Source organism: Bos indicus x Bos taurus, chromosome 18 (assembly GCF_003369695.1).
Source record: "Bos indicus x Bos taurus breed Angus x Brahman F1 hybrid chromosome 18, Bos_hybrid_MaternalHap_v2.0, whole genome shotgun sequence".
In the NCBI taxonomy this organism is placed as follows: Eukaryota; Metazoa; Chordata; class Mammalia; order Artiodactyla; family Bovidae; genus Bos; species Bos indicus x Bos taurus.
The window spans coordinates 26,012,310-26,038,413 of record NC_040093.1 but is presented as its reverse complement, the minus strand read 5'-3'; the positions used below and the strand labels follow the sequence as shown (position 1 = coordinate 26,038,413).

The following is a 26,104-nucleotide window of genomic DNA, read 5'->3' as shown; positions in this document are numbered from 1 at the left end:
AAAATCATTGCTCATGTATGGAGCAACTACTGTGTTCTGAGTCTTATACACATTTTGCTCTAAGGCCTTTTATAATGATAAGTCTGTGATTTCTGCAGGTTCTTACCCAGGGTCCTCCTCTGCATGGGTCCACTGGGCCAGGACTGCTGGGTTGGGCTTGGTGTCTTGAGGTCCTCAGGGTTACTGTCCTATTTTGCTTTGAAGTCTGAAAAAGCCTCTGTCTTCATAATCTTGTCTGCTAGCTGACCCAATTATTTGCTCACAACTTAGAAAGAACACCGAGAAGGCAATGGCACCCACTCCAGTACTCTTGCCTGGAAAATACCATGGACAGAGGAGCCTGGTAGGCTGCAGTACATGGGGTCGCTAAGAGTCGGACACAACTGAGCGACTTCCCTTTCACTTTTCACTTTCACGTATTGGAGAAGGAAATGGCAACACACTCCAGTGTTCTTGCCTGGAGAATCCCAGGGACAGGGAGCCTGGTGGGCTTCGGTGTATGGGGTCGCACAGAGTCGGACACGACTGTAGTGACTTAGCATAGAGAGAACAAGGCCCTAGCCTCATCTCTCTCACTTGATCAAAATGTAAGATTCCTTGAGGGGTCAGGCAGCTTAAGACAAATGGAGAACTCTTTACACTTCCTGTTAGCCTTTTTGGTTAAAGAGAAGTGTAGGTTAACAAAAATGATTTCTAAATCTGATCTACTTTTTAATACCATAATTAGCATTCAGTTGGATATCCATTTCTGCATATGTTTCTTGTTTGTGTTTGTCTTCCCTTCTGTTTGCCTGCCCCTCCATCGCTCTGGCACTGAGGCCACACCAGGCTTCTATTATCATGCAGCAGCTGCAGCGGAGCCCTATGGAGGAGCAGCCATGGTCACTGGCCACAGCTCTCAGCAGCCCTGGCAAGGCCTCTGGGGATGGGGGCTTATATAGTCTCAGGTCTGATGCCGAGGTTCTGTGTGACTGGATAAATGTTTTCCTCCCCGTAATAGTATACACTTTAATCCTTAACTTTTTTCATCTACTGTTCCATACACTTCAGGTATAACCCATGTTGCTGCCTATATTATAGCCTGTCTCATATATCTTATGTAACCCTAAAGTTAAGCAAGCATGACTTGTGGGTCACAGTCATAAAGCTGCTTAACTTTTTTCTTCTAGTCTCCCTTTAAAATGATCTGTGGGACAAATTGTTTTCCTGCTTTTGGGTGAACTCAGTCGGATGCCAAGACTTTTATGGACACTCTTGGGGGTCAAAACACGGCCTCAGTATGTTTGTCTAAAGTGATAATCAAAACTTTTAACTTAAAATTATGGCTTCTTCCTTTTTCAGTTTGGTCCTGATGCAAACAGGGAACCTGCAGGTGGGGAATGAAAGCGTGGTCACTTTCTGCTTTTTTTTCCTGGTGTTTTCTACTTGGGTTCATTGCCAGCCACTGTACCTGTGCCTCCAGTTGAGTTACTTTTTTCTGGCTCCTCTGAGATTAGATCGGGAGGAGGGAATAGAGAAGGCATCAAAGAAATTGTCACTCGTCTGATCCTGCTGGATTAGGTTGATACTTCCTCTTGTGGGGCACTTTCAAGAGTCAGAAAACTCACCCTCATTACTGGGCGTCTGTACCCTGCATTTCTCTTGGTGGGGTTCAAACTCATTTCTGTTTTGCTTGGTTTTTTGCTTTTCCTTGGTCCGAAGAACCTGACAGTACCCTTAGCTTCCCTGTGCTGAGGCATCCTTGTCTCACCAATTTCACTCTTAGAAAGGACCCCAAATAACCATACACATTTCTCAAGAGGAATCTGTAGAACCAGGGAAAGCACTCATGCATATTTTTATCCTTAATAAACCCTAGGGGAAGGTGATGGTTTGTTCCCAACCAAGTAGTTCTTCCTTTGCTCTGGTCTCTGCCCACTAGTCCGCTGAACTCTTGCTCTTTAGAACAATTAGGTAGGATTCAGACACAAGCGCACCATGCCTCTTAATATACTAAACTTATCTAGTGGTCCCCTCAAACCTCACTTTGTGGACTAGAGGTTAGGAAATGGGGCTCATAGCTCTTTGAACAGATCTTCCTTAATCACCTACTCCTGCCCCTTTTATACACTTCATGTGTTACTGTCTGCTCTTGTGTAGGTATTGTCTTCTCATGTGTGCTTAGTCACTGAGTCATGTCTGACTCTTTGTGACCCCATGGATTGCAGCCTCCTGCTTCCTGCCGGGCTTCTCTGTCCATGGTGATTCTCCAGGCAAGAATACTGGGGTGGGTTGCCATGCCCTCCTCCAGGGGATCTTCCAAACCCAGAAATTGAACCGGGTCTCCTGCATTGCAGGCAGATTCTTTACCAGCTGAACTACCAGGGAAGTGTTGTCTTCTCGTGTCTCAGCTCAAATACCATCTCCTCAATGTGAACTTCCCTAACCATCGTGTCTAAAGGGCTCATGGCCTTAGACATCTCCATCATATCACCATATTTTATTACTGCATCGTAAAGTGATCTTGTCTATTCATCTGTTGTGTCCCACACCATAAGGAGAACTCTAAGAAATTAGGGACTCTGTCTCAATGATTGCTATCTTCCAGGGGCTAGAAAAGTGTCTCGGTGGTAAATGTACAACCCATAATTAGTGATCAATAGATAATTTATTCAATGAATGAATAAAGGTCAAGAGTTAGAGTCTGGGAGGCGTCTCAAGGCAGGATTTGAATGAGGCCACACAGTCTAAGTGGAATCTGGGAAAAACCGCACTATATTTTTATCTGCATTCTCTGAGAAGAAAGAGGGGGGTAAATGCATAGAGTAGTTATTCTCTTGGACTTTCCTGGGCATCTGGCAGCCTGGGTTTTGTTTCTGGCTCCTTTAAGACTCGATAGTTATGGACCATCCTACTTGGTACAGGGACATAAATTTTTGCAGATAACTTAAGGGTTCAGAGACCTCCTGAAGAGGGAAAAGAACTCTTAAAAATTTATGGAGAGATGAAGAACCTCACTGCAACACCGGCAGATAGGCGTTAAATAAGATAATGCATGATGCACTTTTAAAGAACTAGGACAAGTGTCTGGTGAGAGAGGGTGCCTTTGGGGAGAGAAGGTGTCTGATGGAAAGGAAATGGCAACCCACTCCAGTATTCTTGCCTGGAAAATCCCATGGACTGAGGAGCCTGGTAGGCTACAGACCATGGGGTACAAGTATCGCTGCCTGGCGGTTGCTATGGACGCTTGCCTTCTCCAATCATCAAGCGGCTTGCTAAGCTGTGCGGCGCTGAGTGGTTGCTGTGGCAACGGATGGTAACAGCTCCGCTACCAGGCGGCACAGGAGGAGAGCCGGCTGCTTGGAGCCGGGTTGGGAAGCCCTTGCTACAGCGTCTGTGAGTTGGACGCGGGGTCTTGGTGGGGAATGGGGCGCGGAATTGACAGGGGGTGGAGGTCACCGGGGTCGAAGGCCCTCGCAGTGGTCGTGGGGTCGCAATATGAGGGGTATAAGGACTGACTGGGGGCATTCCCTCGTGTTCCAGCTCTTTGTCCCAGGGGTTCCCTAAGCTTTCCAGATCCCATCTCTCCCCAGCCTCCTCATGCTCTTTCTCCTCACCCCCTCTCCGCTCAATAGTGGAGCCTCCAGTTTCTGTTGGTTCCCTAGAATCTGTGTGGATGAGGAGCAGACATCAGCCTGAAGGAGAGTTAGAAGTTCACCTTGCTTCTAACTTCTAATTAGCTCGGCCTTGGGCAAGTCATTTTCTGTGTTTCCTTAACGGGAAAATGGGGTGCCGTACCCCCTCCTCCCTTCTTCTCGAATGCATTCCCGGTATACCCTGATATGTTTTACCTGTGTGGTCTTACTGCGTAGCTGCGCCTGTGAAGTGCCTAATGATTAACCGCCCTTTACAGTTCTGCAGTCTGGGTTCATAGAGTGTCCCATGGTTAGAGCTGTCGGTATAACTCTTAACCACCTGGTGTCCCGTTCTCTACGTGTCCTCACTTGTTTTACCTTAGATTTCTTGCTCCCTGCCTCTATAGGGTCTTGGCCTTTTCTCTCCAGAATACTTCAACCAGTATGTATTTTATCTAGATGATTCTTCCCCACTCTCCTTTGCTTTACTCCTTAAAGTCATTGAGATCCTACTTAATGTTTGGTAGTAACCTAGATGTTTTGCAGGAAAAAAAAAAATGTAATGTTAAGACAGGATTTGTGCTCTTATGATCTTATTTAGTAGAGTCATGTTTTACTGCTGTATTAGGTTGGGGATGCTAAGGTCAACGTTGAAGGCAAAGCCTTCGTTGCTGCACTTGGGCTTTCTCGAGGTGTGGTGAGCAGCGGCTACTCTGTAGTTGAGGTGAGCAGTGGCTACTCTGTAGTTGAGGTACGTGGGTTTCTCATTGTGGTGCCTTCTTCTGTTGCAGAGCACCAGCTCTAGACGCACAGGCTTCAGTAATTGTGGGCTTAGCTGCTCTAGGGCATGTGGGATCTTCCCGGACCAGAGATTGAACCGGTGTCCCACGCACTGGCAGGCAGATTCTTAACTGCTGGACCACCAGGGAAGTCCCTGTTCCATTATGTCTTTGTTCTTCTAAATTTTGCTGTAGCCTTCATTTCATTCTTCAGCTTCTTCTTTGAGAACATTGAGGAGGCTGTTGCTATTCATGTGGCTACCTGAACATCACTCTGCTTGGTGGACTGCTAAAGCCTTAAGAATCATTCATGCATCCTTCTGGGCTCTCCTCAGTCTGCACTGGACTGACTGTTGAGCATTGATGAAATGGACACAAGTGTTCTCAGGACTAAAAACCATCTCACCTCATTCTACAGCCCACTGACTAAACAGCAAAGACAATCACCCAGCTATTATAAAGGTTGTTTTTTTGTCCTTTTATTTGGCTGAATATGAATAAATTGAATTTCCATCATCCCCATTGATGTAACTCTTTTGAAGTCTTGTAGAGATTGTACTTGCCCTGCATAGGCATCAACACTTGATATTATCAGTCTTTTAAAACTTTGTCTTTCTTATGGGAAAATAATGTTTACCACTTTGTTGTAATTTACATTTGCTGGCTTACTAGTGAGATAAAGCAGTTTATGATTATTTACTACTGATAATTGATCTTCTGTGGGTTGTCATTCTTTATCTTTGTCCAATTTAAATCTGACTGTCCTTTTTATATTGATCAGTTGGGGTATTTTACATACCCTTGGTATGGATACTTTGAGATATTGATACTATGTTGAGATAAAATTTAAATTAATATTTTATCCCAGTATTTTCTTAGGTGTTTTAAAAACTAATACAATATTGTAAAGTTTAAAAATAAAATAAAATTTAAAAAAAAAGTCCGATTTATTATGCATGATTTACATACTGTAAAATTCACCTCTATTTTTTCTTCTAGTTTTATTGAGATATAATTGACATACAGTACTGTATAAGTTTAAGCTGTATAGCATAATGATTTGACCTATATTCAGGATGAAATGATTATCACAGTAAGTTTAGTCATCATCCATCATCTCATATAAATACAAAATTAAAGAAATATAAACAATTTTACTTGTGATGAGAACTCTTTAGGGTTTATTTTCTTAACAACTTTCATGTATAACATACAGCAGAGTTAATTGTATATATCATGTACATTACATCCCTGGTACTTATTTATCTTATAATTGGAAGTTTGTACCTTTTGACTGCCTTCGTCCGGTTCCCCCTCCCTCAACCCATTACTACTGGTAACCTGATCTCTTTTTCTATAAGTTTGCTTGTTTTTGAAGTATAGTTGACCTCCAACACTGTTAGTTCCTGTTATACAACATCATGATTGAATATTTCTATGCCTTTAAAAATGATCACTACAATAAATCTAGTTATCTGTCACCACTCAAGGATATATAATTATTGAATACATTCCCCACACTGTACGTTTAATACCCATGATCCACTTATTTTGCAACTGGAAATTTGTGCCTCTTAATCTCCGTCACCGATTACTCTCCTCCCTTCACCTCCTCCCCTCTAGCAACCACCAGAAAAACCATACAGTTTGTTCTCTGGGTCTATGACTATCTCTGTTTTGTTATGTTTATTCATTTGTTTTATTTTTTAGATTTCACATATAAGTGATGACTTTTGGTATTCTCTTTCTGACTTATTTCACTTAGCACAATACCCTCTAGATCCATCCATGTTGTGACAAATGGCAAGATTTCATTCTTTTTATGGCTGAGTAATATTCCACTGTGTACATATACCACATCTTCTTTATCTGTTTTTCTATTGATGGACATTTGGGTTGCTTCCATATATTGGCTATTGTAATAATGCTGCAGTGAACATTGGGGTGAATGTGTCTTTTCTAATTAGTGTTTTTGTTTTCTTTGGATAAATACCAAGGAGTGGAATTCCTAAGTCACATTATAGTTCTAGTTTTAGTTTTTTGAGGAATCTCCACACTGTTTTCCATAATGGCTGCATCAATTTACATTCCCACCAACAGTGCACAAGGGTTTCCTTTCCTCCACGTCCTCACCAAAGCTTATTTGTTGTCTTTTGGATGATAGCTCTTCTGAGAGGTGTGAGGTGATATCTCATTGTGGTTTTGATTTGCATTTCTCTGATTAGTGATCTTGAGCATCTTTTCGTGAACCTGTCGATCATCTATAAAGAACCCAGAAATGAATCCACACTTATATGGGCAATTAATCTATGACAAAGGAGGCAAAAATACATCATGGGGAAAAGACAGCTCCTTCAGTAAACAGTGTTCAGAAAACTGGACAGCTACATCCAGAGGAATCAAACTGGACTACTCGCTCATACTATGCACAGAAATAAATTCAAAATGGAATAAAGACTGAAATGTAGGACCTGTAACCATAAAACTTCTAGAAGAAAACCTAAGCAGTATGCTCTTTGACAATAATATTGGAAATATTTTTTGGCCATGTCTCCTCAGGCAAGGGAAACAAAAGCAGAAATAAACAAATGGGAATACTTCAAACTAAAAAGCTTTTGCAAAAAAAAAAAAAAAAAAAGCTTTTGCACAGTGAAGGAAACTGACAAAATAAAAGGCCACTTACAGACTGGGAGAAGGTATTTTCAAATGCTATGTCTGATAAGGGATTAATATTAAAATATACAAAGAACTCATATAATTCAATGTCAAAAAAGAAAAGACCCAACTAAAAATGTGCAGAGGATCTGAATAGACCCTTTTCCAAAATTTATTCCTTTTAGATGTAGAAGTACAGTTCTGTGGGTTTTGAAAAATTGCTATGTATCCATGTAAATGTATAGAATGATTCTGTTAACTCAGAAAGTTCTCTTGTTGCTGGTTGTAGTCATTCCCAGAAAAGTCTTTGTATCAACATATGTTATTATAATTTTTGGATAAGTACCTGGGAATGTGATTACTAGGTTCTATGGTAAGTATATGTTTAATTTTATAAGAAACTGTTTTCCAAATTAACTGTAGCATTTTGCATTTCTACCAGCACAGTATGAAAGTGTCATCTGCTCCACATCCATGACATCTAGTGACAGTCTTGTTCATTTTAATCATTTTTGTAGATGTGTAGTGGTTTCTCATTCTGTTTCAAATTTGCATTTCCGTGATGCCTAATGACGTTGAACAGCATGAGTTTATCGATTATTTTATCTCTTCTTTGCTGAAGTTTGTGTTTGTATCTTTTGCCCATGTCTTATTCACTTGTCTTCTTATTGAGTTGCCTTTTGGAGTCAAAAGTTTTAAATTGTGATGAAGTCCAATTTACTATTTTTTCTATTATGTATTATGTTATCTAAAATTCTTCACCTAACCCAAAGTAACACAGATTTTCTTCTGTGTTTTCTTCTTGAAGTTTTATAGATTTAGTTTTACATTTTATTTCATGTTTTGTATATGAGAAAATTTAGAATTATTTAGGGGAAGGCCCAACAATCCCTCTGGCTTATGTGGGAGAGTGATTCATGTGATCACACAGGATAGGGAAAGTTATTATCTATTATTAATTAGTGGTATAGTTTTACGAGCTTCACAGTAGCTTTGAGAATGTTTTTACATGTTAACATAAAAAAATATTTAGAAGAGGAAAACTCTCATCAAGTGTGAGAGAACCGACATAGCCTATGAGTGAGTATTGAAGCTATGTTTAAACTGGTAAACTGGGATCTGCATAGAGTAGAGATGCTTGACTCTGGATTTATGTTAATAGTTTTGTTTGTTGTTTGTTTTGAGGTGAAAGTTTTTTCAGGGAGGAGACACATTCCATAGACAGAGTGTGGGCCATCTCAGAAGGCAAGAGAGGCATTAGAGGCACCAGGTTATGGGGTTGTCAATTTTTATAGGGGTGGGTAATTTCATAGGCTAATGAGTGGGAGGAGTATTCTAGCTCTTCTGGGGAAAGGATGGGGACTTCCAGGAATTGGGCCACTGCCCACTTTTTGACATTTATGGTCGTGGTGCCTGTGGGTGTGTCATTTAGCATGCTGATGTGTTTCAGTGAGTGTATACTGAGACTCAGAGTCTAGTGGAAGACAACTGGTCTGCCATCCTGGACCTTGTTTCTGCTGCTGCTGCTGCTGCTGTTGCTAAGTCGCTTTAGCTGTGTCCGACTATGTTCGACCTCATAGACAGCAGCCCACCAGGCTCTCCTGTCCCTGGAATTCTCTAGGCAAGAACACTGGAATGGGTTGCCATTTCCTTTTCCAAAGCACGAAAGTGAAAAGTGAAAGTGAAGTGGCTCAGTCGTGTCTTACTCTTAGAGATCCCATGGACTGAAGACTGCCAGGCTCCTCCGCCCATGGGATTTTCCAGGCAAGAGTACTGGAGTGGGGTGCCATCGCCTTCTCCCTGTTGTCTCTACTCAGATTGTTGTACCCTCAGGCTATGTCATTCTTTTAAAGGTTGTACCCTGCCCACTTTCCTGCCTCATTCTCCTTTCAGAGATTTTACTCCCATAATCTTTTGGGGAACAGAAAGTCGACAGTCTTCTGTAGCTGCTTCAGTGCTGAGTGGTCACTGAAGTGCTGTGTCGACCCTGCCTGTCAGGGAGTAAGCATTTCTGCATGCCTGATCTAGGGGCCCCAGGGCAGCACGACTTCTTGTTTTGAGTTGGTATGGGATGGAATCCTCCCATATGGTTCTAGTTGTTATCTTATGTTTATGTTTAGTTTAGATTTTATGTTTATTTTCATCTTTTGGGGAACGGTGTTCATAGCTTTTAACTGATTTGAACCTTGGAGGTTAAAGATCGCTGGTTTAGGACAGCACATTTCGGAGCTCAGGGCACAGTGACACACTCCATCACAGTTGCTGTTGTTCAAAGTGAAGAAGCAGCTGTTTCCGAGGGCAGATTTTTTCTTTCATATATTTTCTCCCAAGATCTATTTCCTCATTAACAGTTGCAAATGAGCTTAGCATTTGGCTGCTCTTCATATAAAATGACTTGCAAGGGGAAGCCAGGCTTGAAATAAGGCAAAAATCATTGTAGGATCATGACTAGAAGGATTCGGGTTGGACAGAGCATAACTGAGGAATTGACATATCGCACAATGCCTCTACCGCAATTTAACTTGAAAAGCTGTGCAGTCAGTCTTTTTACATCTTTGAGGATTTAAAGTGCTTTAGTTCTCTGATTTTTTAAGGGTCATCTTTATCTGTTGCAGTGGTAGAGGAGAGAGGGCTTTTTAAAAGTGTTTCATGTGTGACTGAAAGACTAGTCAGAAAGTATATGGTATTGTTTAAGTGGTGATCTTCATCTTAAAATGAATACCAAAGAGTCAACTCATCTTACTTTGAGGAAAAATCAGTGTGACATGACTAAGAAAGAAATCTCATGTAATTTCACTGTCAGTTCATACATCTCTCCTGAATTTTATTTTAAAATCGCATCTTCTTGCTTTAATAGGCTATCTAAAATGTCCTAAATATAAGGTTGCTCTATTAACATTATGATCTCACAGCGTTTCTCTCTCTTTATTTTTTTAAACTACTCTTATAAACCCAAGTTAAAAAACTTCGCCCCTAATTTTGTGTTCTGTACAACTATGTTGTTGATGCTTGTTTTTATTATAAAGAATCCACCAGGTTTGCGGCAATGACTTTGAAAAATCCTTAATTAAAATAAATTTCAAGGTTAAGCTATTTTTATTCATGCCTGGAAACAATCACCAATACTTGTGTCTTTTAGAATGATAACAGTGTGGTAAGCATATTTCAAAACCAAGAAGGCTGAAATTTATGCTTATGAAAGCCAAAAAATTAGTCTTGCAATACTTTGGAATGTCCCAGGTAATTAATTATAGGTGATGTGTGATTATATCAAACCTCAAAGATTTGAACAGGAGGTAGAAAACAGGAGCCTTAGGTATTTCATTTCTGATATAATCCCTGTCACTCTCAGAGGGAATTAAAGTTTAATAAAAAGGAGTAACAGAGAAATATAATCCAAGAATACTAATTAATAACTTTAGCACCACCAGAATGAGATTCTGTAATAAATAGTAGACTGCCAGTTGCTAAATCATGAAATATTGCAGAGAGGAAAAAGGCAACAACACACTCTTTCACTATATGGCTTCTTATGTTAAAACTGTTAGTGGTAGGGAAGTTTTGTACTTGTTAATCATTTGTGTTTTTGCATCGCTATTTGTAATTACAATTAAACAGATGGTTCCTAAAAAGATCGTGTGCTCTTAGCAATTAAAACCATGGCAGACAGCTTTTCCTCTTCCCCAACATACAATTAAACTGAATAGAATCACACATCCTGTGGATTCCTCTGAGTAAAGGTTCTGTGCAGATTCAAGTAGATGAGCATTCTCTTCCCTAGCCCTGACATTTTAAACCCTGCAAGTCGAGAACAGTGAAGCTGGCAGAGAACTTCCAGATTTGGGTTTTAGAAAGTAGTGAGCCCTCTCTGCTTTCTGCCCAAGTCCTATTCTCACCATATGGGGATTAGTAGAATTTGTTTTTAAGTGGGATCTTTGGAACAACCTAACAACCACTGGATGTATTGTTTCTGATATGGCTTTCTAAATTCTGGGAGCTCAGCTAGCCAGTGAAATTTCTCAAGGGCACAGGAAAATTTGTCTTTTTTTCTTTGTCAGACAACTAGTGTTGACTTTTGCTTGTGAAGAAAAAATTCTTTAGAGTTTTTAATCTGAATTTAGAATTTACTTTGGGTTCTAGGGAAAACAAATTCTACCTTAGGTTTCTGTTACAACAAATTAACTTCAGGAGATTTTTCAACAAGGACTCAGCACCCCGTGAAATATTTCGCTCACTGATTTATGGCTTTGCGGCTAGTGTCCCTTCCTTGAACCAGACCTCAGCAGTGTTAATGGGTCTCCCCCAGAGTGGTGGAGTTGGAGCCTGTGGTGATTTGCTCACAGGTGAAACCTTGGAAATGTGTTTTGTTTGCATGAGCATAGATAGGCCCAAGTATACGTTTAATGATTTTTAGGTACAGGCTTTTGTGCCCACAAGTAAGCAGTTATTTGCTGGTGTAATTAACCATCTGCACCTTATTATGAGAGTGCAGCTGGCTAATTATGCCTGGTACTCGTAGGGCAGGTTAAACTTCTCATCTCCATAAAAAGTGGATTTTCAGCAAAGGACACTGACCTTTACAAATGAGTCCCTAAATTTAACTAGTTCAGTTTGAGGTCACCACTCATGGGTTTGTTTTGTTTTGTTTAGAAGAGAAATTTATATACGGGTAATGATGTTTCTATTTGGTAAGTAATGAATACAGAGCCATAGGACAGACTTCCTTTATTATGAGTCAGGCACAAATGATATCCCTGCTGAGTTCAAACTATTTTGATTTCTCACTTTGGAAAAGTTGTTCATTAGTATGGATTTACAAGTATTAATGAACTTATATGAATGACAACTTGGATCATTCATTGAGACTTCAAATGGAATGATTTGTGTATTAACCATTTCAAAATCATTTTCAGCAATAGTTGTTCATTTTTCTTGTAACTTATTGGATGGATTGTTTGAGAGAACAGCAGAATCCTGGAGAGCAGAATCTAAAATATCAGTGTAGGTTAAAGTTGCAGTCAATACCAATTAACTAAGTTTGAAGTAGATCTGCTATGGGGAATCTTCCCACATTTGTTTATCCAAAATTGTCTTTAATTTACTCTTGAAAGATACTTTTGCTGACTATAGAATTAAAAGATGGCAGTTTTTTCTTCCAGTAAATTTGATTGCATAATTCTACCATTTTCTGTCTTCCATTATATTGGGAAATTAGCTCTCAATCGAACCATGGCCTCTTTGAACATAATTTGTCTTTTTTTTATTGGCCTTTTAAATGATTTATCTATTTTTAGTTTTCTTTACCATCTCTAAGATGAGTCTAGGTATGGATTTTCTCCCATCTATCTAGCTTGGGATTTAGTGGACTTCTTGAATCTACATATTGGTCTTTTTCAACATTTCGGTAGAATCCTCAGCTATCATTTTTTTAGATATTGCCTCTGACTCATCTCTTTGCCCTCAAGGCTCCAATGATATCAGCTCTTTCTCCTCCATGTCTCTTAACTTCACTTGTATACTTAAGAAATTTCTAAATTTAGCTACTATACCTCTTATTGTTAGATGTTCTTTTTGGATCTCACGAAATCTTCTATACGACTTCCCCCTACAACTTCCCCCTATAATGTTTTCTTCTTAAAAGTTTCCAAATCTAAAGAAAACTTGAAATAATAGTACCTAAGTGCCCTTTACTTAGAGTCATTAGTTTTTAACTTTCTGCCACATTTGCTTTTGTGTCCTTTCACATTGCTCCTTTAAATACATTAACAGATACTTTCTAAGAAGAGCAAAATTCTTTCAGGTAATCACAATATTGTTATCACAGTCCATAAGCTTAAAATTAATGCAGTGTTAATAAATTCTGTATTCATTTCCCCCCCAATTTTCAATAATGTTTCCTTTTTCTTTTTAAATTCAGGATTCAGTCAAGGGTCATGTGCTTCATTGAGTTTTTAAGGTTTTTAGTCTCCTTAGTGTCGAATAGTTCCCCTGACATATTGGAGTGGGGCAGGGGGACGGTGTAGGTTTTTGCTATTTCGAATATTAACATTTTTGAAGAGTCCATTTGTTTTCACAGAATTGTTGTATCATTTTTTGGTTATAGATTCCTGTGTCCTAAAGAGATCTTCAGGCTTATCTGTTAGTACTTCAGGCCGAGTAATATAGTTATTTCATAGTTTGTATCCATTAAGTACCCTCTATGAAGCCTTTGATGATCTACTGTCTCTTCGGTTCAGTTCAGTTGCTCATTTGTGTCTGACTCTTTGCGACTCCATGGACTGCAGTATGCCAGGCCTCCTTGTCCATCACCAACTCCAAGAGTTTACTCAAATTCATGTTCATTGAGTCGATGATGCCATCCAACCATCTCATCCTCTGTCGTCCCCTTCTCCTCCCACCTTCAATCTTTCCCCGCATCAGGGTCTTTTCAAATGAGTCAGTTCTTCACATCAGATGGCCAAAGAATTGGAGTTTCAGCATCAGTCCTTCCAGTGAATATTTAGGACTGATTTCCTTTACGATGGACTGGTTGGATCTCCTTTAGTCCAGGGGACTCTCAAGAATCTTCTCCAACACCACAGTTCAAAAGCATCAATTCTTTGGTGCTCAGCTTTCCTTATAATCCAACTCTCACATCCATACATGACTAATGGAAAAACCATAGCTTTGACTACATGGACCTTTGTTGGCAAAGTAATGTCTCTGCTTTTGAATAGGCCATCTACGTTGGTCATAACTTTTCTTCCAAGGAGCAAGCATCTTTTAATTTCATGGCTGCAATCACCATCTGCAGTGATTTTGGAGCCCAAAAATATAAAGCCTGTATCTATTTCCACTGTTTCCCCATCTATTTGCCATGAAGTGATGGGACTAGATGCTATGATCTTAGTTTTGTGAATGTTGAGCTTTAAGCCAACTTTTTCACTCTCCTCTTTTACTTTCACCAAGAGGCTCTTTAGTTCTTCTTCACTTTCTGCCCTAAGGGTGGTGTCATCTGCATATCTGAGGTTGTTGATATTTCTCTTGGCAATCTTAATTCCAGCTTGTGCTTTATCTAGCCCAACATTTCTCATGATGTTCTCTGCATATAAGTTAAACAAGCAGGGTGACAATATACAGCCTTGATGTACTCCTTTCCTGATTTGGAACCAGTCTGTTGTTCCATGTCCAGTTCTAACTGCTGCTTCCTGACCTGCATACAGATGTCTCAAGAGGCAGGTCAGTTGGTCTGGTATTCCCATGCTTTAAGAACTTTCCACAGTTTGTAGTGATCCACACAGTCAAAGCCTTTGGCATAGTTAATAAAGCAAAAATAGGTGTTTTTCTGGAACTATCTTGCCTTTTCAATGATCCAACGGATGTTGACAATTTGATCTCTGGTTCCTCTGCCTTTTCTAAATCCAGCTTGAACATGTGGAACTTCACAGTTCATGTGCTGTTGAAGCCTGGCTTGGAGAATTTTGAGCATTAATTTACTAGCGTGTGAGGTGAGTGCAATCGTGTGCTAGTTTGAGCATTCTTTGGCATTGCCTTTCTTTGGGATTGGAATGAAAACCGACCTTTTCCAGTCCTGTGGCCACTGCTGAGTTTTCCAAATTTGCTGGCGTATTGAGTGCAGCACTTTCACAGCATTATCTTTTAGGATTTGAAATGACTCAGTTGGAATTCCATCACCTCCACTAGCTTTGTTCATAGTGATGCTTCCTAAGGCCCACTTCACTTTGCATTCCAGGATGTCTGGCTCTAGGTGAGTGATCACACCATTGTGATTATCTGGGTCATGAAGATCTTTTTTGTAGAGTTCTTCTGTGTATTCTTGCCACCTCTTCTTAATATCTTCTGCTTCTGTTACCTTCTATATTCTGTTTCTATCTTCTACTGTCTGTAGTTTCTGTTAACTTTGCTCATGGTGTCTTGTTTTCTTGTGTGAGGTCTTGTTTTTTTTTTCTTCATTGTCCTTGAAATATTATTTGTAGGGATTTTAGTTTTTTAGTCTCTGATAGGATGGTGCCTTCCTCCATAGGAGATTTGTATTTGCTTCTGCCAGGCACCTCAGGATTTGTTAGTCTGGGACGACCCTGAACCTAGCTCATGACTTGAAGTTCTGTGGACAACTTAAGTGATAGGACCTGGGCTGCAAATTTGAGTCAGAAGTGACCCCACCTTTTCAGATATTTTTTCCCTCTTGTTTTTCTTTTTATTCTCTTTCTCTTTTTAGCACCATGATAGATTTTATTGTGGCTTCCTGGAGATGGTGATGGAGTCGTCAGTTTTCATTGTGGGCCCCAGGCTAAGGTGAAAATGTCTCTAATTGTACTTTCCATCTTGAGTGGAGTGTGATCATTGTTTCTTATGTTATTGCCCACCAAGGTCACCAAAACCAAAGCCCAAATTTATCTGGATTAGCAAATGCCCTAAGGCAGAAGTTGGTATGCGTTCTACTGCTTTGCTCACTTCTCTGGTGTTTGATTTCCTTTAGATTTTGGTCTGGAAATTGTTGACTATATTGAAAACTCTTTAATACTTTAGAGGAGATTAAATTTTTTTTAAGGATTCCCTCATAGCTCAGTCGGTGAACAATCTGCTTGCAATGCAGGAGATCTGGTTTGACTGTTGGGTCAGGAAGATCCCCTGGAGAAAGAATTTTCAGTTGTGTTCATAGGACTTGTTGGTTCACCTGTTACCTGCCGTTACCGGAAATGGAGGTCCTGTTTAGTTTTAGAAGAAAGTTTATAGTTGTTCTGAATTGAGATATAGGCTGGATACAGATATTTTTCTTACTGTTAATGGGAATCGATCTGGCCAAGCCCTTTGAAAGCACCACACGCAGAATTTTCTAGTCAATATATAACACTGTGATGACCGAAAGAAGAAAAATGGCCCTGTAATACACTAGAGAGCTCAAGTATAGTGTTTTAGTTTGTAACCAATCTCTGTCATTGGTTTTCATTACTGAATTCTATTATGACAGCCATCCAATATGAATTAAAAGAATTCCATTTGACATTTTAATAAAAGGTGGACATGCAGGATTTAACAAGTAGCTGCTTGTGAGGGTGTATGAGACAGTGATCAGTGTGGAAAGCTCTCTCTTGAGCAGGGCTGGGCAGGCTTGCTGCTCACTTTCTTCTGGGGTTCACCACATCCTTAAAGGCCAGTGGAGACTGATGAAAGCATTGGTCCCTTTCTTCACTCATGTTTGTTGAAACCATGGAAGGGTCACTGAGTAAATCCAGATTTGCTCTTATGTGAATGGCTTGCTTTTATTAAAGAGACTCTGTGAAGGGAAATCTGATTCCCAGGCATTATTTTTGTCAGAGAATTTGGTTAACAAATAAGATCACTTTTGAATAATGTTGCAAATAACTCTTAAGTTGTTAGTACTTGGAGAAAATGATGTAAAATGTATCAATTTCTGTAAAGGATTTTTCTGTGTAGCCCTCTATAGACTTTCATCCTTCAAAGTGTGAAAATGAAATAATTTTAGTTCTTTCTTCTGGACTCACACATTCTGGATGACCAGAATATTTGGACCCATGTGAGCTTCTGCAGAGACCTTGTCACGTGCCAGTCATGTTCAAATATGGGCTTGGTAAGAGCAGAATAATTTATATATGGAATTCCTGTCCTGGGTTTTATAATCTCATATCTGATGACTTTTCATGATTTCCAGATTTCTAGGCATCCTGGAGAGTATATCTGATGGTACAAATGAATTTATCTATATAGTATATATAAATACAAAATGTATAAACTTACTCTCTCATATACTAATAGAAGTGAGGCATTTTCTACTATTTTTGGAAATAAAACTCATGTCTTTGCATAGTAGTTATTTATAAATCATCCGCCTAATTGCCAGGAGTAATTTTCAGGTAAATGTAAAAGTCCTAAAAATATAACAGTTATCACTAGAGAGTGTCAGATTTCAAGTGACAGAATCTTACTTCAAATTTCAGTACTGCTCAAACAAAATAAGAAATTTATTAGTTTGTGTAGTTGGGACACTAAGACACTAGGATGGCTCATAAGATCAAAAGATGAGCTGTAGATATCAGGGCCTCAAAGTTTAGAACTGCTTTCAATATGATTATGATTCACTTATATTCATCTTTGTTCCCACCTGTCATCCATGCATCCTGCTGACATTTCTGCTTTTATCTACATGGCATTGTCTTGCAGAAAACTTTCTCCATGTAGTGGAGAAGATGCCTGCTGATATCTTTAAATTCATTTTCAGCCCAGAAGGTCCAAAGAAAGAACTTCTCTTTCTCAGTGTTCAACTATCATGCAATAGAAGATTCCAGTTGACATTATTAGGGTCACATTGCTCACACTCAGGAACAACCAGAGCATAGGAAAACAGATTACCATGATTGGCCAGGTCTGCCTCTGCTTCTGGAGAGGGCAGTAGGTTCTTATAGAAGGAACAAGAATGGGAGGGAGAAATAATACTGGACAACTCAAATCCTTTACAAAAATAGATTGTTAAAAAGCATTAAATACTGTTAAAAAGTATTCCTAATTGAGTATGCATTCTTGAATCCAAGTGACATAAGCAGATTTGAGAAAATGATCCACTAAACCCATTGTAGTATCATATGAGAAGATATTTTCTCATGTTAGAAAAATTCTGTAGAGGAATTGATACAGCACGCTGGAGAGAGAACAATTGAATTAGAGATTTTTTTTTGGTTAGGAAGAGAAATTAATACACCCAAGATTTTCCTTTGCTTAGTTAGATTTCTTTCACAAAGAAGTCATTAAGAGATCATAGACCGTAGCTTATTTTTAAATTATTTTTTATTTTTGCTAAACCAGCAGGAGTGCCATTTCATCTGTTATTATTAAAATAAGTCTTCATTGATGTAATGGTTAGATCCAAAAAAGGGATTTTAGTTAGCAGTAAATGATAATTTCAAAATCTCTTCTTCACTGCAACAAATTCAAGAATACATTTGAATCAGTTCTACTGAGGTGGATGAAACTGGAGCCTATTATACAGAGTGAAGTAAGCCAGAAAGAAAAACACCAATACAGTATACTAACGCATATATATGGAATTTAGAAAGATGGTAACAATAACCCTGTGTGTGAGACAGCAAAAGAGACACAGATGTATAGAACAGTCTTTTGGACTCTGTGGGAGAGGGAGGGGGGGATGATTTGGGAGAATAGCATTGAAACATGTATAATATCATATAAGAAATGAATCGTCAGTCCAGGTTCGATGCAGGATACAGGAAGCTTGGGGCTGGTGCACTGGGACGACCCAGAGGGATGGTACAGAGAGGGAGGTGGGAGGGGGTTCAGGATGGGGAACACGTGTACACCCGTGGCGGATGCATGTTGATGTATGGCAAAACCAATACAATATTGTAAAGAAAAAAAAATAATAAAAAAATTAAAAAAAAACTCAACATCATAAATAAATATGCATTTGTTTATGAATTTTCTACAATGAAAATAATATGATTGCCTAGCATTCATAAGCATATAAAATAGATTACTTTTGAGTGATGTGCATTTGTATGTGGATTGAAGCAAATTCTCCAAATGAACATTCATCATGTGTTTCATGAAACCAAAGGCATTCAGAAACCAAAGGCATTCTCACTGTGCTTTTGCAAGCCTACTGGTTTTTAGACTCTGGTGGTAACAGAATCAATGGCATATAAATTAGCAGTTATTTTATTTTAGTAAAGCAAACATGGATTTAAAATAGCTTGTCTGCCATGCTTAAATTAGTATATTTGACTAAATGAACAGGTCTGTCAAAAACTGCTTTTACATGTTATGGTCTGGAACCATAACTCTCAAGTTATTTATGCTATAGTAATACATTACATTAATTAATTGAAGAAAGAAGGGAAAATCACTAGACCATTCGAGTATGACCTAAATCAAATCCCTTATGACTATACAGTGGAAGTGACAAATAGATTCAAGGGATTAGATCTGATAGACAGAGTGCCTGAAAAACTATGGACAGAGGTTTATGACATTGTACAGGAGGCAGGGGTCAAGACCATCCCTAAGAAAAGGAAATGCAAAAAGGCAAAATGGTTGTCTGAGGAGGGCTTACAAATAGCTATGAAAAGAAGAGAAGTGAAAGGCAAAGAGGAAAAGGAAAGGTATACCCATTTGAATGCAGAGTTCCAAAGAATGGCAAAGAGAGATAAGAAAGCTTTCCTCAGTGATCAGTGCAAAGAAATAGAGGAAAACAATAGAGTGGGAAAGACTAGAGATCTCTTCAAGAAAATTGGAGATACCAAGGGAACATTTCATGCAGAGATGGGCACAATAAAGGACAGAAATTGTATGGTGTTCTTGCCTGGAGAATCCCAGGGACAGGGGAGCCTGGTGGGCTGCTGTCTATGGGGTCGCACAGAGTTGGGACACGACTGAAGTGACTTAGCAGCAGCAGCAGCAACAGAAGCAAAAGATATTAAGAAGAGGTGGCAAGAATACACAGAAGAACTATACAAAAAAGGTCTTCACGACCCAGATAATCACGATGGTGTGATCACTCACCTAGAGCCAGACATCCTGGAATGCAAAGTCAAATGGGCCTTAGGAAGCATCACTATGAACAAAGCTAGTGGAGGTGATGGAATTCCGAGTCATTTCAAATCCTAAAAGATGATGCTGTGAAAGTGCTGCACTCAATACGCCAGCAAATTTGGAAAACTCAGCAGTGGCCACAGGACTGGAACCAATCCCAAAGAAAGGCAATGCCAAAGAATGCTCAAACTAGCACACGATTGCACTCACCTCACACGCTAGTAAAGTAATGCTCAAAATTCTCCAAGCCAGGCTTCAACAGCACATGAACTGTGAAGTTCCAGATGTTCAAGCTGGATTTAGAAAAGGCAGAGGAACCAGAGATCAAATTGCCAACATCCATTGGATCATTGAAAAAGCAAGAGAGTTCCAGAATAGTGTCTACTTTTGCTTTATTGACTATGCCAAAGGCTTTGACTGTGTGGATCACTACAAACTGTGGAAAGTTCTTAAAGCATGGGAATACCAGACTACCTGACCTGCCTCTTGAGACATCAGTATGCAGGTCAGGAAGCAGCAGTTAGAACTGGACATGGAACAACGGACTGATTCCAAATTAGGAAAGGAGTACATCAAGGCTGTATATTGTCACCCTGCTTATTTAACTTATATGAAGGGTACATCATGAGAAATGCTGGACTGGATGAAGCACAAGCTGGAATCAAGATTTTCAGGAGAAATATCAATAACCTCAGATAATGCAGATGGCACCACTCTTATGGTAGGAAGTGAAGAAGAACTAAAGAGCCTCTTGATGAAAGTGAAAGAGGAGAGTGAAAAAGTTGGCTTAAAGCTCAACATTCAGAAAACGAAGATCATGGCATCCGGTCCCATCACTTCATGGTAAATAGATGGGGAAACAGTGGAAATAGTGACAGACTTTATATTTTTGGGCTCCAAAATCACTGCAGATCGTGACTGAAGCCATGAAATTAAAAGATGCTTGCTCCTTGGAAGAAAAGTTATGACCAACGTAGATGGCATATTCAAAAGCAGAGACATTACTTTGCCAACAAAGGTCCATGTAGTCAAAGCTATGGTTTTTCCATTAGTCATGTATGGATGTGAGAGTTGGACTATAAAGAAAGCCGAGCGCTGAAGAATTGATGCTTTTGAACTATGGTGCTGGAGAAGATGCTTGAGAGCCCCTTGGACTGCAAGGAGATCAAACCAGTCAACCCTAAAGGAAATCAGTCCTGAATATTCATTGAAATGACTGATGCTGAAGCTGAAACTCCAATTCTTTGGCCATCTGATGTGAAGAACTGACTCATTTGAAAGACCCTGATGCGGGGAAAGATTGAAGGTGGGAGGAGAAGGGGATGACAGAAGATGAGGTGGTTGGATGGCATCATCGACTCAATGAACATGAGTTTGAGTAAGCTCCAGGAGTTGGTGATGGACAGGGAAGCCTGGTGTGCTGCAGTCCATGGGATCACAAAGAGTTGGACACGACTGAGTGACTGAACTGAACTGGACTGATCATTGAGACAGAAAACAATAAATGATTAAACTGACCATTAATCATTAAACAAATATTTATTGATTCCTGTTAATATATTAGGTTATATACTAGTGGTGAGCACAATGGTTAAGGTGTGTGAACTCAGAGAACTTGCTCTCTGGTGAAGACAGATGTAAAAATCTAGTTACACAGGCAATTTATTCATTATATGAGAAGTGCAATTACTCTCAGAACATATAACATGGGGCCTTTCAGGGTGGTCAGGGAAGGCTTTCTAGAGGCAGTGATGTTTCAACTGAGACCTGTAGGATGAGTCCAAGCAGGGGAAAGGGTATAGAATGGCAGGAGATAGTTTCAGAATTGTTATCCCTAAGTAACCCTATAGTTGGATCAGGGGAAATGGAGAAGCCTGAGAACCTAGTCAAAATGGGGACAGAGTGTACCAGTAGGGCTAATGGACTTGGAAGAAGAGGCTGGGTATTCCAGAGATGAGAACAGTGCATTTCACCGTATCATCTGAGGGTGTCTGTGATAAGTGAGTCTCATAATCCAGATCCATATATGGATCAAGACTCTTTCTGAAAGACAAAGGCCCGTCTAGTCAGAGATATGGTTTTTCCAGTAGTCATGTATGGATGTGAGAGTTGGACCATAAAGAAGACTGAGTGCTGAAGAATTGATGCTTTGAACTGTGGTGTTGGAGAAGACTCTTTAGAGTCCCTTGGACTGCAACGAGATCAAACCAGTCAACCCTAAAGGGAATCAGTCCTGAATGTTCATTGGAAGGACTGATGCTGAAGCTCCAATACTTTGGCCACCTGATGCTAAGAGCCAACTCATTAGAAAAGACCCTGATGCTGGGAAGGATCGAAGGCAAAGAAGAGAAGGGGATGACAGAGGACGAGATCATCACTGATTCAACAGACATGAGTTTGAGCAAGCTCTGGGAGTTGGTGATGGACAGGGAAGCCTGGTGTGCTGCAGTCCATGGGGTCGCAAAGAGTCAGACACGACTGAGGACTGAATAACAACAAAGCTCGGAGAGTCTCAATTTTAATATACCTGTTCAAAATTTTTTGCTTTTTGGGGTTTTTAAGGTGAGAAGGCAGAGAAGGCAATGGCAACCCACTCCAGTACTCTTACCTGGAAAATCCCATGGACGGAGGGGCCTGGTGGGCTGCAGTCCATGGAGTCACTAGGAGTCGGACACGACTGATCGACTTCACTTTCACTTTTCACTTTCATGCATTGGAGAAGGTAATGGCAACCCACTCCAGTGTTCTTGCCTGGAGAATCCCAGGGACGGGGGAGGCTGGTGGGCTGCCGTCTCTGGGGTCACACAGAGTCAGACACGACTGAAGCGACTTAGCAGCAGCAGCAGCAGCAGCAGCAAGGTGAGAAGGAGCTAGAAAAACATGCCTTTGGTTGCTTGATAGACAAATTAAAAATGTTTACTTTCAGGCACTTAAATAGCTGCAAGTAGATGCACTAAGTGTGCATCTCAGCTAATGGTAATTGTATCTCAACTTTTACCTGAAATGAGACAATCAAGATGTCAAGATATCAGCTCTGTATATCTTAGATAAGTGGCATGAATGGGATATCCAGGTAATTTCAAACATCAAGCCTCTAAGTAGACGTCCTCTTGTCCTGGGTGCTGTTTGTATTGTGAGTATTTTATATTTTATCTTCAAAGTTTCAAAAAAGTTGGAGTATTGGAAGATTCTTTAGGCGTGGGTTAGGATTTCTCCCTTTATACCATCTACACTCAGTGAACGAGGATTTCTGCTTCTAAGAATGGTAGACTAGGTAATACAGGCCCACCCTCCTGCTGAGGGTGACTGGGAAAAGTGGACAGATTATAAACAAAGGCCTGCTTCAATTCACTAGAAGGTTAATGAATAGTGAAGTTATCAGGCCACATCCAAGGGCAACAGCAACCCAGGGACTATCCTTTTATAATAAACCAGTGATCTAGTAAGTAAAATGTTTCTCTGAGTTCTGAGGGCCACCGTAGCAAACTAATTGAACCTGAGGCTGGGGTTGTGGAAACTTCTGATTTACAGTCAGTGGGTCAGAAGCACACACGCTGGGCTTGCGACTAGTGTCTGAAGAGTGGGGGCAGTCTATAGGACTAACACTTAACCTTTGGGATTTGATGCCATCTCTATGTAGATAAATTACTTGCTATTGTGGGGAACACCCCTCCTGCCCCCGCCACACCACACACACAAACACACATGCATGTTGGAATTGGTGACCGGAACAAAATACAAAATACATCTCTATTTTTCTTTTCTTCAGCCTGGTCAAATAAGAGGATTCTTTCTGAAATTTGTCTCTCTTTTATCTGCCTAGGCTATAAGCCACACATCCTGCAGAGACAGATTGTTTTCAGGACGTATTTCAGGGGAAAAGAGCAAAGCCCAATATGAAACCTATGAAATTGAAGAAGTCCAATTTAAAAGAGATCTGACACATAAGAAACCAAGAAGCATAGCAGCTTTAGAAACAGAAGAAAACCAGAAGTAGCAGCAGGATTAAAATATGAAAATTAATCCTTTTACTCCAAGTGCCTAGAGAACCCATCAGTGGTAACAAGTCATGTTGCATTTACTTGAGCATTTTCTGCATTTTTTTTTCTTCGATATTTTCCTGCTAAAATGGTACTTTGGGGTAAAGAAATATTTATCAACATCCCAGAGTATGTAATGGCCCCTGTCCTCACTTTAGCGGTAGCACAACTTGAAGACATGTGAGCAGTTTCATATGATGCTCTTACTTATTTTTAGCAGGCAAAGTTTAATTAAACGGAATTTCCATCTTTTCTAGCTTTTTTTTTTTAAACCAAACTTTCTGCTAGTAACACTAAGAACAATTATATTTACTGTACAAAGTGACATACAGTTATTGTGTCGTTTAATCCTCCTAATAAACATATGAGATAAATGTGGAAGATGGCTTCCAAGATGGCTCCCAATGACCCTTACTTCCTGGTAATTATGTCCCTGTGTGGCCTCTCATATGGAATAGGGCTGATCTGTGTGACTAATAGATCTTGCCCAAATGAGAGTATGTGACTACTGGGCCACAGAGGACACAGCGCAGCTTCTCCCATTGTCTCTGGGACTACTCTCTGTGGAAGTAGTCAATCATCGTGCCATGAGGACACTTAAGCATCCCTGTTGAGAGGCCCATGAGAGAAGGGACTGAAATCAGGAGAAGAAAGGCATTCTAGGTGTTATGTATAAGTCTGGAGGTGTGTGAGCCCCTGAGACTTTGTGAATTGTGAGTTGAGCATAAAGTGCAAGAAGGGCAGGTTTCTGGAATGGGTGTCATGATGAGAACCTTTTGGAGTATTCCGGACTAAAGGATTTTAGGTAGGGAAATGGCATTACCAGGTTTTCCCTTTAGAATAGTCACTGTGGCTGCAGTGTAGAGAGTGACTAGGCTGTGGGGGTGGAGTGGGAGTGGAGACCCAATTCTGGAGGCAGGGAGGTCAGTTAAGCTGTTGCAGTCACCAAGACAAGCCATGGAAGTAACATTAACAAAGGAAGGCAGCAGGGATAAAAAGGCATAGGTGAATTTGTGAGATATTAGGGGATAGAATCTCAGGGTAGAGGCAGAATAGTGTCACCTTTGAGAGTGTGGACTCTGGAACCAGAATGACTCTTCTCCTTGCAGCTCTCCCCTTTCCTAGTGTGGGAACTGGGGCAGGCTACTTACCTCCTCTGTGCCTCTGTTTCCTTATCTGGGATATGGGGAGACTAATAGCACCCACGTCTAGGTGGTTGTAGTGATACACAGGTGATTGATAGGTATGTGGTATTATTTAATCATGGTATTAATTTGCATTTTCCTGATATCTGGTAATGTTGAACAACTTTTCATATGCTTTTTGTGCTTGATACATCTTCAATGAAATGTCTCCATGTCCTTTGTCTATTTTCTAATTGGATTGTGTGTTAGGTAGAATAATGTCACTTTTCCACCAAGTATGTCCATGTTGAGTCTTCCAATCCATGAACATAGATCTTCTTTTTACTTAGATGCTTTCTGATTTTTTAAATTGGCTCTCTGTCATTTTTAGTATACAAGTCTTGTATATGTTTTGTTCAACTTACTTTGTTTTTGAAGGAATGACAGTTACAAATGGTATCATATTTTGGTTTCCACATCTTTATTGTTCGTATATAGAAATGTGAATGATGTTTGTGTGTTTATACTCACTTGTTAGTTCTAGGAGGTTTGTTGTAGATTCTTTGGGAATATCTATGTAGACAGGCCATCTGCATCTAAGGAGAGTTTTTTTCCTTGTTTTCTGCTCTATATGTTTTTTATTTCTTTTTTTTTTTCCTTCTTCTAGCATTGACTAGAACTTCTAATACTATGTCTGATAGCCATGGTTAGAGTGGACCTCCTTGCCTTGTCCTCAGTCTTTATGGGGAAAGCATGCAGTCTTTTGCCATTCAGGATGATGTCAACTGGGCTTCCCAGGTGGCTCAGTGGTAAAGAATCTTCCTGCCAGTGCAGGAGTTGGAGGTTCGATCCCGGAGAAGGGAATGGCCTATCCACTCCAGTATTCTCCCCTGGGAAATCCCATGGACAGATGAGCCTGGCGTGCTGCAGTCCATGGTGTTGCAAAGGAGTTGGATATGACTTAGTGACTAATCAGCAACGGGGATGTCAGCTGTAAAGTTTTTTGTATATTTTCTTTATTATGTTCTTCTATATTCCTAGTTTTCTGGGAGTTTTTCTTATCATGAATGTTGTTGAATTTTGCCAGATGCTTTTACTACATAAATTGATATGATCATATGATGTTTCTTCTTTAGCTTGCTAATGTGACGGATTACATTGAAATTTGAGTGTTTAACTAGACTTATATTCCTGGAATTAAACTATTTGGTCATGGCATATAATTATTTTTCATATTGCTAAATAACTTGTTAGGATTTTGATAATATTTTGTTAAACTTTTTTTCACTTATATTCATGATAGATACTGGTTTTTAGGTGTTTTTTGG

General features: G+C 39.9%; 1 protein-coding gene across 1 annotated transcript in view; it reads left to right on the top strand.

The window, feature by feature from the left end:
• Nucleotides 1-3,276: 3,276 nt before the first annotated feature.
• Nucleotides 3,277-26,104, top strand: part of HYDIN (HYDIN, axonemal central pair apparatus protein) — a 347,261-nt gene continuing 324,433 nt past the window's right edge. The window contains 1 exon segment of the mRNA XM_027516055.1: nucleotides 3,277-3,375. The gene's annotated coding sequence lies outside the window, so the exon portion shown is untranslated.